Genomic DNA, 13,772 nt, shown 5'->3' with positions numbered 1-13,772 from the left:
TCTATAATTTTCCCTTCGGGCAAACCCATCGCTATGTTTTAACGAGCCTAGCGATAGTGAAACTCGTTCTCGTCTAAAGACAAGTTTGTCGCTATTAATCTTTTTAACGAGTCTAACGACAAAGATAACTCGGTCCTTTTCATTTTTAGAGAGTCTGAAAAGGTACGTAAAGTTAACTCCAAAAGTCCTTTTTCGTCATCTAATCCCTTAAGTCCGAAAAAGTATAAAACAATACAGAAGGGATGAATTTTCGATAGTTTTAACGAGCCGAACAAAACAAGCGCTCGATCTTTTTGTGCAATAATCCCTCAGGTCCAAAAAGATTAAAATCTAGAGGAGGGATAGCTCTTCTGGTCGCTTTAACGAGCTGGAAGGCCAAAACTCGGCAATCTTTTCATATTTTATGAGTCAGATGAAAAGAGCTTAAATAAGACTCGTCTTTTGAGGAACGAGTGATAAAATGGGTAGCAGCTGATTCCAGGTAAGGGTTGGAATTTTCCAAGCACGGCAGTGTCACAAGGATGGCTAGTGAAATCACTCTTCGCAGCTGTTCCTCAAAATGGGTAAACAATCAAATGGAGGTGAATGATCGACCAATGGAAAAGTGGAGGTGACGGTGCAAACATGACCAAGGCTTTAATGGCTGATAATGTTACATTCACGGTTGTTATTTACCGGAGGGTAGTTCATTTTTTAACGAGCTTAAACGCGGATTGAAACACTTGCTCGATCTTATGTTTATTTTTTAACGAGCATGAACTATGTGCTAAAACTGCTCGATAACATGGTCTAGTTTTGATTCTTACCATAAATAGCTTTGCCTTTTCAAAGATAGTACTGTATCCTCAATTGCTGCATCAAACTAGTTAGAAATGAATAACATTTGCTTGAAAATGAGATTAAAACACTAATATTTCACTTTGAACTACGTAAAAATCAATAAAAAGTGTTTTTACCTCTCATTTTACCATTTCATTTGAACTTGGTTTGTTGGAGCTCTGGAGGTGCCTCTTCCCCCTTGATTTTCATCAGCTGATTTTGGGAGATTCTGTGGACGATTCTTGGCGCCGTCTGGACCAGGTAGGAGCTAAACCTGAGCTCTTTCATTTCATGGTTTCCTTTCTGCATTCTGTGCTTCTTTCCTTGCTTTTCTGAGCCCCTGGGGTTTGATGGGGTCGCTCTGCCATCAGCGCACCTTGGGCACTCGAAACCTGCGCTGAATGTCAAGCAGTATGAAGGCAGTTTGACCTTCAACGCAGGTGGAACACTGTGCAGGTGCGTTGGGCACAGAAAAGGATTTTGTAGCACAGTTTTTGATGAAAATTTTTGCCTGTTTCTCATCAAAACCAGGATCTAAATCCTCTCATGTTTGTTTTTCAGAGATCTGGAGCAAAATGACCCTTACATGGCGAGAACGAGAACATGAAGAAGAGGATATGATTTCCCTACATGATTCTGTTACAGTGAACGCGCTGCGGAACTGTGGTTTGCTGAAGTTCTTCCGCATCTCTAGCATGAGACAGCAGATCAACCTTTTGCAGTATTTGCTCAATGCTTGGGATCCTATCAACCAAGTTTTCCAGATTAGGGGAAAATCCATCCCCTTGACTGCAGTAGATATTTACTTCTTGACTGGCTTGTCGCGGCGAGGTGCCCCCATTTCTTTGTCAGGTTCGGCCCGAGGGAGTGACTCTGTGAGAGATTACGTCCGCCAGTATTGCAGGGAAGGATCTCAGCCGAGTAAAGATGGCAAGATCATCATTCGAGACGTCGCTGACAGGTCCCTCAGGTCTATCCTGTTCACTTTCGGTAGGATGGCCGGGAGTGCTTCTCTTCATGTAGCCAACAGGTCCTATATGCAGCATGCCTTGGAGTGTCTCCAACCGAAAATATTCAACTGGTGTGATGCAGTACTTCTGGTGATGAAAAGCCAGTTTACCAAGATAAAGGATGGGAAGTTGAAGAACTTTGGGTTTGGTTCTATTTTGACCGCCTTTGCCTTGGAGAAAATACCACTGATGCAGCCACAGTACATTGCACTCGACATACCTTCTCCTACTGAACCACGCATGCAGAGATGGGTTGACCACATGTCCAGGCATGCTGGTCAGTCTCAGATTTCGTTTTCCGATACCTTCTTCAGGTGGTTTGATCGGCAGGAGATGGATTATGCCGAGTATCCATATGCTGGCATGGATTTCCGGGGTGATCCAGATTTAGTACTACCGGATGGCGAGCAGTGGGGTGCTATTGGTAAAATCTTTGACCATATCACTGTTTACTATTTTTATTTATAATGTCCTTGTGCTTTATTCTATCAAGACTTTAATCAAACTCTTGTGTACATGCAGATGTTGGTCATGTTCATCCATTAGTTCGCTAGAGAGTGCCAGCCGCTGCCCCAACAGGAGAGGCTGCCGGGAGGGTTATTCTTCATGACCTTGACGTGGCCGAGACTCTCACAACTGTGCAGGAGCAGGTTGAGAGCCTTACTCTCGGTATTCCCGATGTGAGGATCGATGAGCTACCTTTGCAGTTACAGCGACATACTACTGGTGTGCCTAGACGATGGACTCGTCTCTTGCGCATGATCGCACAGGCCGTGACTTGCTATCACGAGCATCATTAGACTAGGGTGCCCCATAGCATTTTGAGTTTTTGGGTCATGTGACCGATTTTGTCTTGGTTACAGAACATTATATGTAAACCGTAAACAGCTATATATATATATTTTGATTTTCGGGTTTTACTCTGGTTGAGCTATATGATCCACATGTAAAACATTGATGATGTGTTTCTTTTTATAAATGTTTCAAATGTCTATTTAACACATAGTTTGCTAATGAGTCAGTTAATGCGTTTAAGTTTCTGGAAATATGTTGGTATTGAATAAAATCAAATTGTCTTTCCAAAATCTTAACTCTTAGGAACATGCGATAAATAGCTGGATTTCGGACGGAATATATACCATTGAGTTGTAGTATTACGAGTTGTGAGTCTAGCCTGATGATTAGTCGGTGTATACCATGGGTGATGGCATCAGAGAGAAGTTCTATCAACGCGCTATACTCAGCGATATTATTTGTTGATTGACCGATACATACACCTCTGAAACTTACTAACTCGCCGCTTGGATCAAAAATGGCCCAGGCTGCGGAGGACAGGTTCCGCGAACTACAACTCGCTCCGTCGGCATATCCAACACATGTCTCCAAAAGGTTTGACATCTGCAATAAATGTAAAAAAGGTGGATTACTCAACCAAAACGAACACTTTAGCGAAACAAATATACAACAAAAGCATATTGGTTACTATTTAATCATAGTAACACTTGAGGTACAACCCGTTACGGGGTTGCACCAGTGGAATTTCGTCATAATCCATTAACTCGTAGGCTCCTTTTGCTAACACTCATTTAACAATATAGGGGTCCATCCATAAAGAATTAAATTTACCTGCTCCCAATTTATCGGATTCTTGGTCGTAAAGCAAGACCAAGTCACCTTCTGAGAAGACACGGGGTTTGACATTTTTGTCGAACTGCGCCTTGACTCGTTTCTTATGGGCTTCGTTAGCCAAAGCGGCATCACGACGGGTTTCATCCAATTGGATTAATTCCAAGAAACGGGCCTCTTCTTCTGAAGTTCCGGGGAGGAGATCAATTGCGAGTTTAAGAGACGAGATTTCACACTGGACTGGTAAGACTGCTTCCAGGCCATATACCAGTTGGAAGGGTGTGAACCCGGTTGCATTCCTTACCGATGTTCGGTAAGCCCACAAGGCTGAGTACAGGATTAGGTGCCACCTTATTTTGTGAACTCCGATCATCCTTTGCAACATACGCTTCAGGACCTTGTTGATCGCTTCAACTTGTCCGTTGGCTTGCGGATAATACGGAGTAGAGCTGTCGTGAGACAATCCTAGCTTGGCAGCTAATTCAAGCATCATGTGATTGCGAAAATGCGATCCATGATCTGTGACTATAGCCTGTGGTACGCTGAATCTGGCGACTACATGATTGAAAAAGAAAAGGGCAGTTGTTTCACCAGTGTTATCTAATGTAGGCATCGCCTCGGCCCATTTGGTAAAATAGTCAACTGCGACTATGATATACCCATGCCCCCCGGTCGAGGTGGGGTTACATGTCATGAAATCGATGCCCCATTTGGCGAACGGCCCAACAGCAACTATTGGCTGTAGAGGTGTGGGTGGTCTTCTGGTTTTGCTATTAAAAATTTGACAAGCATGGCAACTTCTGACTGCGGTTATGCAATCCTTGAACATGGTTGGCCAGAAGTATCCTACTCGTAAGATTTTTTGTGTTGTAGCATAACCAGATTGATGGCCCCCACAAGCTCCTGAATGACACTCATTCAGAGCTTTCTCGGCCTCCTCATGGGTGAGGCACCTTCTCAGAACTGTATCGACACCACGACGGTAAAGTGTATCACCGATGATCATGTAGTCTTTTGCTTGGTATCGTATACATTTCTGTTCTGAGTGAGAGGTGTTAGGCCTAAACTTTTGGGTTTGGAGATAAATTATTATATCTCCATACCACTCATTGCTTGTGGATATTAGAAACAAATTCTCGTCCACGATTGATTCTTCGGATGTTTCATCGTTGGACGACGATGGGAGATCGCATAATAATTCTGCAAAAACTAGAGCTTTCTTTGATTTGGATTTTACGAATTCCAGATCAAACTCTTGAAGGATTGCTATCCATTTTGAATATTTGCCCCCAGCAACTGTCGCGACAATATATAAGTCATGGGGTTGCAATCAGACAGAATGGTAGTTTTCCGAAAGAGGACATAGTGTCAAAACCTTTGTATCGCTTGAACAGCTGCAAGCGCTAGTTTTTCAACATAGGAATATTTACTTTCTATATCATTTAAGTTTTTACTTAAATAATATATAGGGTGTTCAATTCCATCGACTTCTTGAACTAAAACCATTGCGATGGTCGTATCTGCTACAGCCAGATACAGGTTAAAATCTCTTTGATAATCGGGGGCGTACATTAATGATGCTTTCATCAAGGAATCTTTTAAAGCATCAAAGGAAGCTTGCGCAACCTGATCCCAGACGAAGGGTACCTCCTTTTTCAAAAGACGTGTATAACCTTTAGCAAGTTCGGCGTAATTTGGAATGAACCTCCTCAGAAAGTTTGCTTTCCCTTGGAGTTTCTGAATCTGAACCAAATTTGAAGGTGGAGGCAAATTTATGATTGCCTGTACCTTGCACGGGTCGAGACAAATCCCATCCTTGGAGACTACAAAACCAAGTAAACGACCAGAACTGATGCAAAATACACATTTGTGTGGATTGAGTCGTATCTTGTAGTGTCGGCAACGTAGAAATATCGCTCTTAAATGCTGCGGATGATCAGTCCGCTTTCGCGAATGAGCCGGAAGGTCGTCGAGGTATGGTTGAACGATGTTCTTGATGTCATGGAAGGCATAATTCATTGCCCTCTGAAACGTCGCCCCTGCGTTCTTTAAACCAAAGGGTAATTTTCGATATGCGAATGTGCCCCATGGACAAATGAATGCAGTCTTCGACTGGTCCTGTGGGTGGATATTTATTTGATTATACCCGGAAAATCCATCCATGAATGAAAAGATTTCGCATCCGACGCATTCATCAATTATCTGGTCGATGAAGGGTGTAGGGTAGTTGTCTTTCGAACAAGCTTGATTTACATCCCTATAATCGAAACACACTCTAATTGTCCCTTGTTTCTTCATAACAAGGACAATATGTGATACCCAATCGGTTAGAGGAACCAGGTAGATGAAACCAGCATGGAGAAGTTTTTCAACTTCTGCTTTAATGGCAGCGGCTTACTTGGGTTGCACCTGCCTGAGCCGTTGTCGTACCGGTTTCACATCTGGATACATCTTAATTTCGTGTTCAACGATACTCGAGTCGATGCCTGGCATTTCACTGTATGACCAAGCAAAGACATCTCTGAATTCGCGAAAAAGAGCGTTATATATTTCCAGTTCTGAAGGAGAACAACATTTTGCCAACATAAATATTCTCTACAACATCTGTTTTAGTCAAGATATTTATGGCTATAGTCTCTTCAATGTTGGATAAGTTTCACTCGGAATCCACCGTATTTACAGTATTTGAAAGGAATTCAAAAACTGAAGGATGATAAAGGTCATCTTGAGTATCTTCTTCATAATCCGGAAGAAGGGAACGATGGTGGAAATCATTCCATGGTGCCCCTTCAATCAACATTGATTGTACAATTCCTTCGTCGGTTCCATGTACTCGCGACCAAGGGTCTGAAGGGGTACCATATTCTCTAGACCTATCTACCCAAATGCTTGATGAGCGTTGATTCGGGTTTGTCTCCCATGCTAGAAACATTGATTGCTATAATATTTCTATTGGGCTTGGGGGCAAAACCATTACCTGATCCATGTTGATATCGTTTTCTGAAATCTTTGTGGAAGATATCATGTTGTAGGTTCCTATCAACGCTACTTCCGCCAGATAGATTGGAGGTGGAAGGGCGAAAGTTCCCATTAGTATAGGATCTTTTAGTAGGCCTACTCTGATATTCTTAAGCGAATGGGGGCTTCCATGGATCATGGGAATGCTTCCTGTAACTTGAGAACCATTAGGGAGGAAGTTTTGTTGATTGACGATTGTAATCCCTCCTTGGAAAGGGAATGAAATCTTTCTAAAATAGGTCGACACAACAGCTGCCATGGCATATATCCAGTGTCTTCCTAGTAGGATGTTGTAATCAAGATTTCCATCGATGACTTCAACATCTATTTCTACTGTTTTCCCCCTAGTTCAACCTTCAAGTTATTTAGGATACCATATGGGGTATATGACCTTCCGTTGAATTCTTTTAATGTCATCGAAGATCGCGACAAGGTTGGAGATCCTAAAGTTTTCCAGCAACTCATCGACATAATACATGTAGATGCCCCCTCATCAATAATTGTTCGATGAACAGTTTTGTTGAGGGCTTTCACTTGAATAAGGAAAGCTAGTTGGGCTGGTAACTGAGGATCGTATCCTTTATGGTCGAAGGATACAAGATTGGAATCCTTAGGATCAACCCCACCAATGGCTGATAACAAAGCCTGCCTTTGGGATGGGCAATTTTGTAGTACTTCAAGAGTCGACATAGCGGATGGCGATTAGGCCAAATCTTCCACTATGTTATAATGCTGCGCTGCTCTAGCGCGAGGATTAAACGTCGACTTGTGTACTACTCCCTTTGGCGGTTTTATTGTTAATTCAGGAATGATGGGTGGTACAACTTCTGTCGAAGTTGTTGTCGAACTACTTGATTGATCTTTACCTTTGTCGTTCGACAGCTGCAGATTCCCGTAATCTTTGTTCCTTTTCGAAATCAAAGCATCATTTTGCTGCTTTGAAATCGACAACATCAGCACTTGTGACGGGGAAGCATTTCCACTTTCAACCAGATTTGTGCTTGGATTTGGAAACGGGTTAGTTAACACAGCTGAGGTTTGCGAACTCTTAAAGAATCTTTTAAGCTCAGCTTTGTATGTACATTCTCTCATCCAATGATCCTCATCACATATCTGACATGGATATTTTTGTTTCCTATTTCCAGGAGGGTTTGAAGAAGTTTTTTCAGGAGATGGCTCACCCTGTTTCTTCTTCTTCCCTTTGCCTTGCTTCTTCTTGCTTCCTGGTTGTTTGGTTTCTTTGCCTTTATCTGTCGATATGGCATTTACTTCCAAAGCAAGAATTTTGTCTTTTGCATTTTGATCTGAAATCTTACGGGCTTTCTTGGAGGCAGCCTTTGTCGATTTCGCGTTTGTTGTGCCAATCACGCCATCGCCGGCGTGAGAGTCATTGTTTGATTTAGGAGGAGGAGGAATTGTGAATTCCGGTCTAGGGGCGTCAGGTATTTTGTCGTAGAGCGTGCCAGACTGAGTATAGACCAAGTCTAGATATTGCGCACGAGTGATAACTTGCTCTTCCGTTACGACTCCCCCCTTTGCCACATCTTCCATTATGGCCGGAAGTAACGACTTGATAAACCATTCAGCTAATAGCTGATCAGGAACGTACGTTTTTACCATCCTACGACGACATCGCCACTCATGTATATGATCAGATATGTGAGTGGCCGTTGTCTGCTTGAAGTTGGTTAGGATTTCCGTTCCCGTTTCATACCTTATCGGTAATTGAAAATGGGTTCAGAAAGTCGTGGCTAAGGTATTGAAGTTGTCGAACGAAGCTCTAGGCAATTCCATATACCATTTTGCCGCTGGACCCGTTAACGTCCTCTAAAAAAGGCGAAGCCTTATCGAATCATCGTTTAGGGTGTTTGATGAACACCATAGATGAAATGTCATCACGTGATTCGATGGATCTTCACCTAGATTTCCATTGAATTTAGGAATGTCTGATGGAAGTTTGTGAGGGATCGCTGGCCACCAAGGGGCATAAGCAATTGGATCGTTTGTTAACCGGTGTAAATCAGGTAACTCTAAAGTTGCCACGAATGGTAACTGCTGATTTAGGTTAGGTGAAGCATACCCAGGATATGATGGAATTGCCTGAGCAGTTGGCCTTTGCATACCAGCATAATGTAGTTGATGCTGGTATGACTGATACGGTTGGTGGACATGACCATTGTAAAGTGGTTGATTTTGACCGTTTTGAATGTACGGTTGTCCACTGTTCGCAAAGATCTGCTGCTCAGAACCTTGGTATACTTGTTGGAATTGTGGTTGTTGATATTGCACCAGCCACGGTTGTGAAGCCATGTTCTGTTGCGCTATACTAACCGTTGGACCAAGGTGTGGGGTAATTGTACCCGTTTGGACCTGTGTCGCCCCACCAGTCGGCGATTGTGGTTGAGTCACAGGGTCAAGGGGTTGTTGCATTACAACCTGAGAAATCTGAGGTTGACATACAATAGGCAACGTTTGAACTTGCGACACTGTCACAATAGCTGGTGTAGTCGGGATGTTCGACATAGGTACACATTGTTGCATAGAATACACAACCCTTGGTTGTTGGGGTAGTATAGGTACCCAACCACTTGATGTAACTCCAGTATAACCTGAATACTGTTGTGAACTCCCGTATGGATATCCTCCCGGAGGGGGTAATGAAAGGGCATACTGCCCCCCATACGGTGGCAATCCGGAGCTCAAAGGGATTGTCTGCCCTTGGGGACTAGATTGCCCAAATTGACCTCCAAATGGATCAATTTGGTGAGTCTCAACATAAGAGTTGCCGAATATTATTCCGGAGGAACCAACAGGAATGGACCATACTGTCGAAATAGCCCCTGGATGGACTCCTTCTAGCGGTTGTGAGCTAGTCGGGACAGATGGTATGCCGGCAAACATTGTCAGAGTGACGGCAGGGAGTTCTGCTATCGCTGTGTCAGTCGACATAGTCCTAGATGTGGACGGTTGTTCAGACATTTTGAGTCTATCCAAAAGATTACCTAGCGATTCTACAGGAACTTCCACTGGTGGTAGACTAACTTCTGATGTCGAAGGAAATAGAGTGACCCCGACTCCAAAATGTGTTGGAGTACTTGCTTGCGGATCTTCTACAATTTCCTCTATCGCAATCAAACCAGGCGGAAGGGGAAGACCGTCAGGTCCGTAAAATATTTCTGGTGCCGAAGAAGGGGTTGAATCAACAGCGACAGATGTTTGAGGAGCAAGACTCTCTGAACCGGTTACAGATGGAACTGGTTCGGTAACACAAGTGTTTGCTCTTAGACTAGGATCAGTATCACTGTCCCTCTGTGGCTGTTGAACTTCTTCTGTAGAGGCAGGGTTTCTAGAAATTTTTGGAGTAACCGGAATCTCAGATGTTGTTGGAACACTTGTTCTAACTTTGATAGGAGATTTCGAACTGGTTAAACGAGTCCGCTTTGTCCGTACTATGTTCAATTCCGGAGACAAAGACGGTTGACTCGTAAGCCTCTGCAAACGACGGGGTTTCAATTGACTTTCTTCCACGATTGCGGATTACTCGATCAACCAAAATACAAAAAGGGGAAAAATGTTTCCGAATTAAATGAATTTTAGATGCTTTAGACACAACTTGGTTTTTCAATTTTAAAGAGTCGAGAAAAAGTAAAAGATGACTCTAGTCACCTTCGATGTTTTAACGAGCCCGAAGTGACAAATGCTCGGATGGAATTTTTCCGTTATAGAGTCTGAAAAAGGCCAAAAGGAACTGCTCTGGAGTTCTAGGTAGAGGGTGTGCCAAACTTTTCGCAAAACCGCAAAATAGTTTTTAAGGTACGGGTGGTCAATCTTCTCGAATGCTGTGTTTAGTGCATTGCGATCAGTAGGGCGGCCGACACGGCTTCCTATGGATAAAGGTTTTATGCCTATAGGGGTCTCCCAATATATACTTGAAGGTACATGGGAGCACAATCCGTACTGGCGCTTATCGTCTCTCAGGAGGAATCACCCAACCATCAGTGAGATCGACAATCACCAGGTTTTACGACGCCGGAACACGTCTCTAGCCTAGACCTCTATGTTGTGCATTAAGTTACAAAGCGTTGTTAAGTTCATTCAATTTATTTTAGGTTGATCTTTCTTAGAAGTTTGCCTTTTTGGATCACCACGAGATGTATGACACAACTCCTAAATGCAGTCTAAAGATGATAAGCAAGCTTTTATATCTTTTCAACAATGAAAATCCTAGCTACAAGGGGAAACGAAAGACACAATCTTTTCTCAAAGAGCATATAGCACACTGTAAATGCACTTTTCCTAAATCAACATACAAACTGTCAAAATGAAAATGCACATATGCATGTATTTGTTTTCTCTTTCTTAATATTGATGCCTAAAAAGAAAGTTGTTGTACAAATTTGAATTCGATTTCAAGTGAAAACACAAACAAGTTTCTTCTTGAACTCAAAAAGACGATTACGACACTTATGATTTTGAAGTAAACACTTGTTTCGACACTAGAAATTCATAAATTCAAACCAAAAGACAAAATTAAAAGCGTAATCAACTGCGAACAACAAACAAACTCACTCCTAAGATCAAAACGACACTTACGACAGGTCTAGATCTAAGGGCGACAGTATGACTAGTTTACTTTTGTAATGGGAAACTGCAAATGATGTAACAAATACACAAAGAACAAATACAGTTTATTTATACAACTGAGGCAGAATTAAGGCAAAGAAAAGAGGTTTCAGATAGGTACACACACTGATAACACGCTGCAAAAAACAGAGACAAAACTGAGCAAAAGGAAGCAGGGAACCACAGCTGCACAAGGCAAAGGCTGATCAGTGCACCCCAAGCACAGAGAAACTGAACTTCAGCGCAGGTAGCCCTCTCAGGACCTGCGTTGAAATGCAGAACCTCTTCACAGAACCTGCGCTGAAGCAGAAACGAGAATTGTCTCTGGGTTCTGGGTCACGGTTTGCAGTTTAACCTACAGTTTTTGGCCGGATAAAAGCTATCAATTAGGTACAATTAGGAGGATGATTTAAAGGAGGACTAAGATCTATCACAAAGGGCTATTAGAGCACTTGTGGATCAGCTGTTCAGATCATAAAAATAGGCCCAGTGAATGGACTAGAGTAGCAGATCTCTACTTTGCATTTGTAAATGGCAAATGCAGTTCGATTCGGCACTCCTGAGTTTATGAGAAGAACAACAATAGAAACACAAATAAACTAACTAGATACGTTCCCCAGTGGAGTCGCCAATTTGTTGTTGGGAAAAGTATCCATTCGGAATGCCCCTATCCCACTCTAAGGTGTGATAGTGCCTTAGCAACAAACAAGGAAAACTAATTGAGTATTCTTCTTTATGAAATGTAAATGAGGAGGAAGGATGTAACTAACCTGTGTCTTCCGCTAGTTTGTTGATCCAATCGCTCCTCTCTTCAGTGGCTCCCAGCTCCTTGCTCCTTCACCGGCCCAGCTTCACCGAATTCCTGCAAGATCACAAGAGAGAGAAACTACACGAAGATACAGATATACATTCATAAAAAGCTCAAGATCAGATTAAGCTAAACATGCAAATATAACCAAACATCATTGATACACAGCATGTAGGAGAAACTCAAATAGTTTATTGATAGAATAAGAAAGTCCAAGAGGAGATACAACCAAGTGAGTTCTGATCCAGCATCCACCTCCCAGCAAAGGAATCCCTTCCTCTCCTCCAACAAAGCATAAATCACCCAATGTACTAATGTCAATCTCAAACCAACAACAATTCTCTGCAAAGTACAAAATTCCAGCCTCTGGATCTCTGGGATGAGGGATCCATATATAGATGTAAGCAGAGAGGATGAGTCAGCTTATGTTTTGACTTGTGGCTTCTCTCTGTCAGTTCTTGCTTCCACTTGGAGGTTGAGAGCCTCTTACTCATCACTAGTCGAATTCATTGAGGCAAGTGTCACTGGAGAAGATTCTGGAAGCTTCCATGGTCTTTCCACCTCATTGAATGAGCTTGCCATTTGTCATTTCCCGCTCAGTGCACCCTGGTAGTGCATCCAAGGGCGTTGCAACGCACCTAGCCAGTGCATTTGGGTGCTTTGCAATGCAGGCAGCTAGTGGAGCTTCTGAATTGATCCTGAATTGACTGTTTCTGAGTGGTTTTTGGTGGAGAACTTCTGGGAGAAGCTGTCATTGGTTGACCTTGTTCCTTTAGGAGCTGTAACAACATCTTTAGGGACTTTGGATCCCTTGGATTATGGACATTTCATGCTTATAGCTGTAAGGCACAAAAATGTCTATAACAAGGTGCTGCTATTCTCCCATAATTCTTAACAAACTTGCGATAATACCCTATGAACCTGAGAAATCCTCGCAGATTCTTTATGGACGTGGGGATTTTCCATTCCTTAATGGCTTTAATTTTGCTAGGGTCTACCTTAAATCCTTCATGAGATACAATATGACCAAGATATTCCACCTCTTGTACTCCAAAGAAACATTTGGATCCTTTTGCATATAATTGTTTCTCCTCCAATAGTTGTAGCACCCTGTCAACATGTTCAACATGATCCTTCCAAGAATTCTTGTAGATTAGTATATCATCAAAAAATACTAACACAAATTTTCTAAGCAATGGTTTGAAAATGGAATTCATCAAACCTTGAAATGTTGAAGGTGCATTGGTAAGGCCAAAAGGCATGACCAAAAATTCATAATGACCCTCATGAGTTCTAAATGTTTTTTTCGGAATGTCTTCAGTCTTCATTCTGATTTGATGATATCCTCAACGAAGATCCAACTTGGTGAAGTAAATTGATCCCTGCAATGCATCCAGTTATTCATCAATGACAGGAATGGGGAACTTATCTTTAATAGTGAGCTTGTTGAGCTCCCTATAATCCGAACAAATGCGCCATGATCCATCCTTCTTGTGAACCAATACTACTGAAGCAGAGAAAGAACTTTGACTCAGTTGAATTATACCAACCTCGAGCATTTCTGCAACCATACATTCAATTTCACTCTTTTGGGCATTGGGATATCTGTACGGCCTGATGTTTGGAGGAACACTTGTTGGAATCAAATGAATAGCATGATCATGATCATGACTATGTGGGAGACCTTTGGGAGTCTCAAATACCTTGGAATGATTGTCCAAGACTTTTTGGAGATCTGGAGAAATAGATGATTCTAATATGGAAACATCTAGTGAACATAATTGTGCAATTACACCTCTTTGTTCCTTTTTTAGAAGCTTTGTCATACCGTTAGAGTTGATTATCTTTCCCAGTTTCCATGAAATACC

This window comes from Pinus tabuliformis, chromosome 3_1, assembly GCF_031772625.1.
Source record: "Pinus tabuliformis cultivar Carrire ecotype Pingquan chromosome 3_1, CPIR1, whole genome shotgun sequence".
In the NCBI taxonomy this organism is placed as follows: Eukaryota; Viridiplantae; Streptophyta; class Pinopsida; order Pinales; family Pinaceae; genus Pinus; species Pinus tabuliformis.
Note: the sequence above shows the minus strand (reverse complement) of the source record.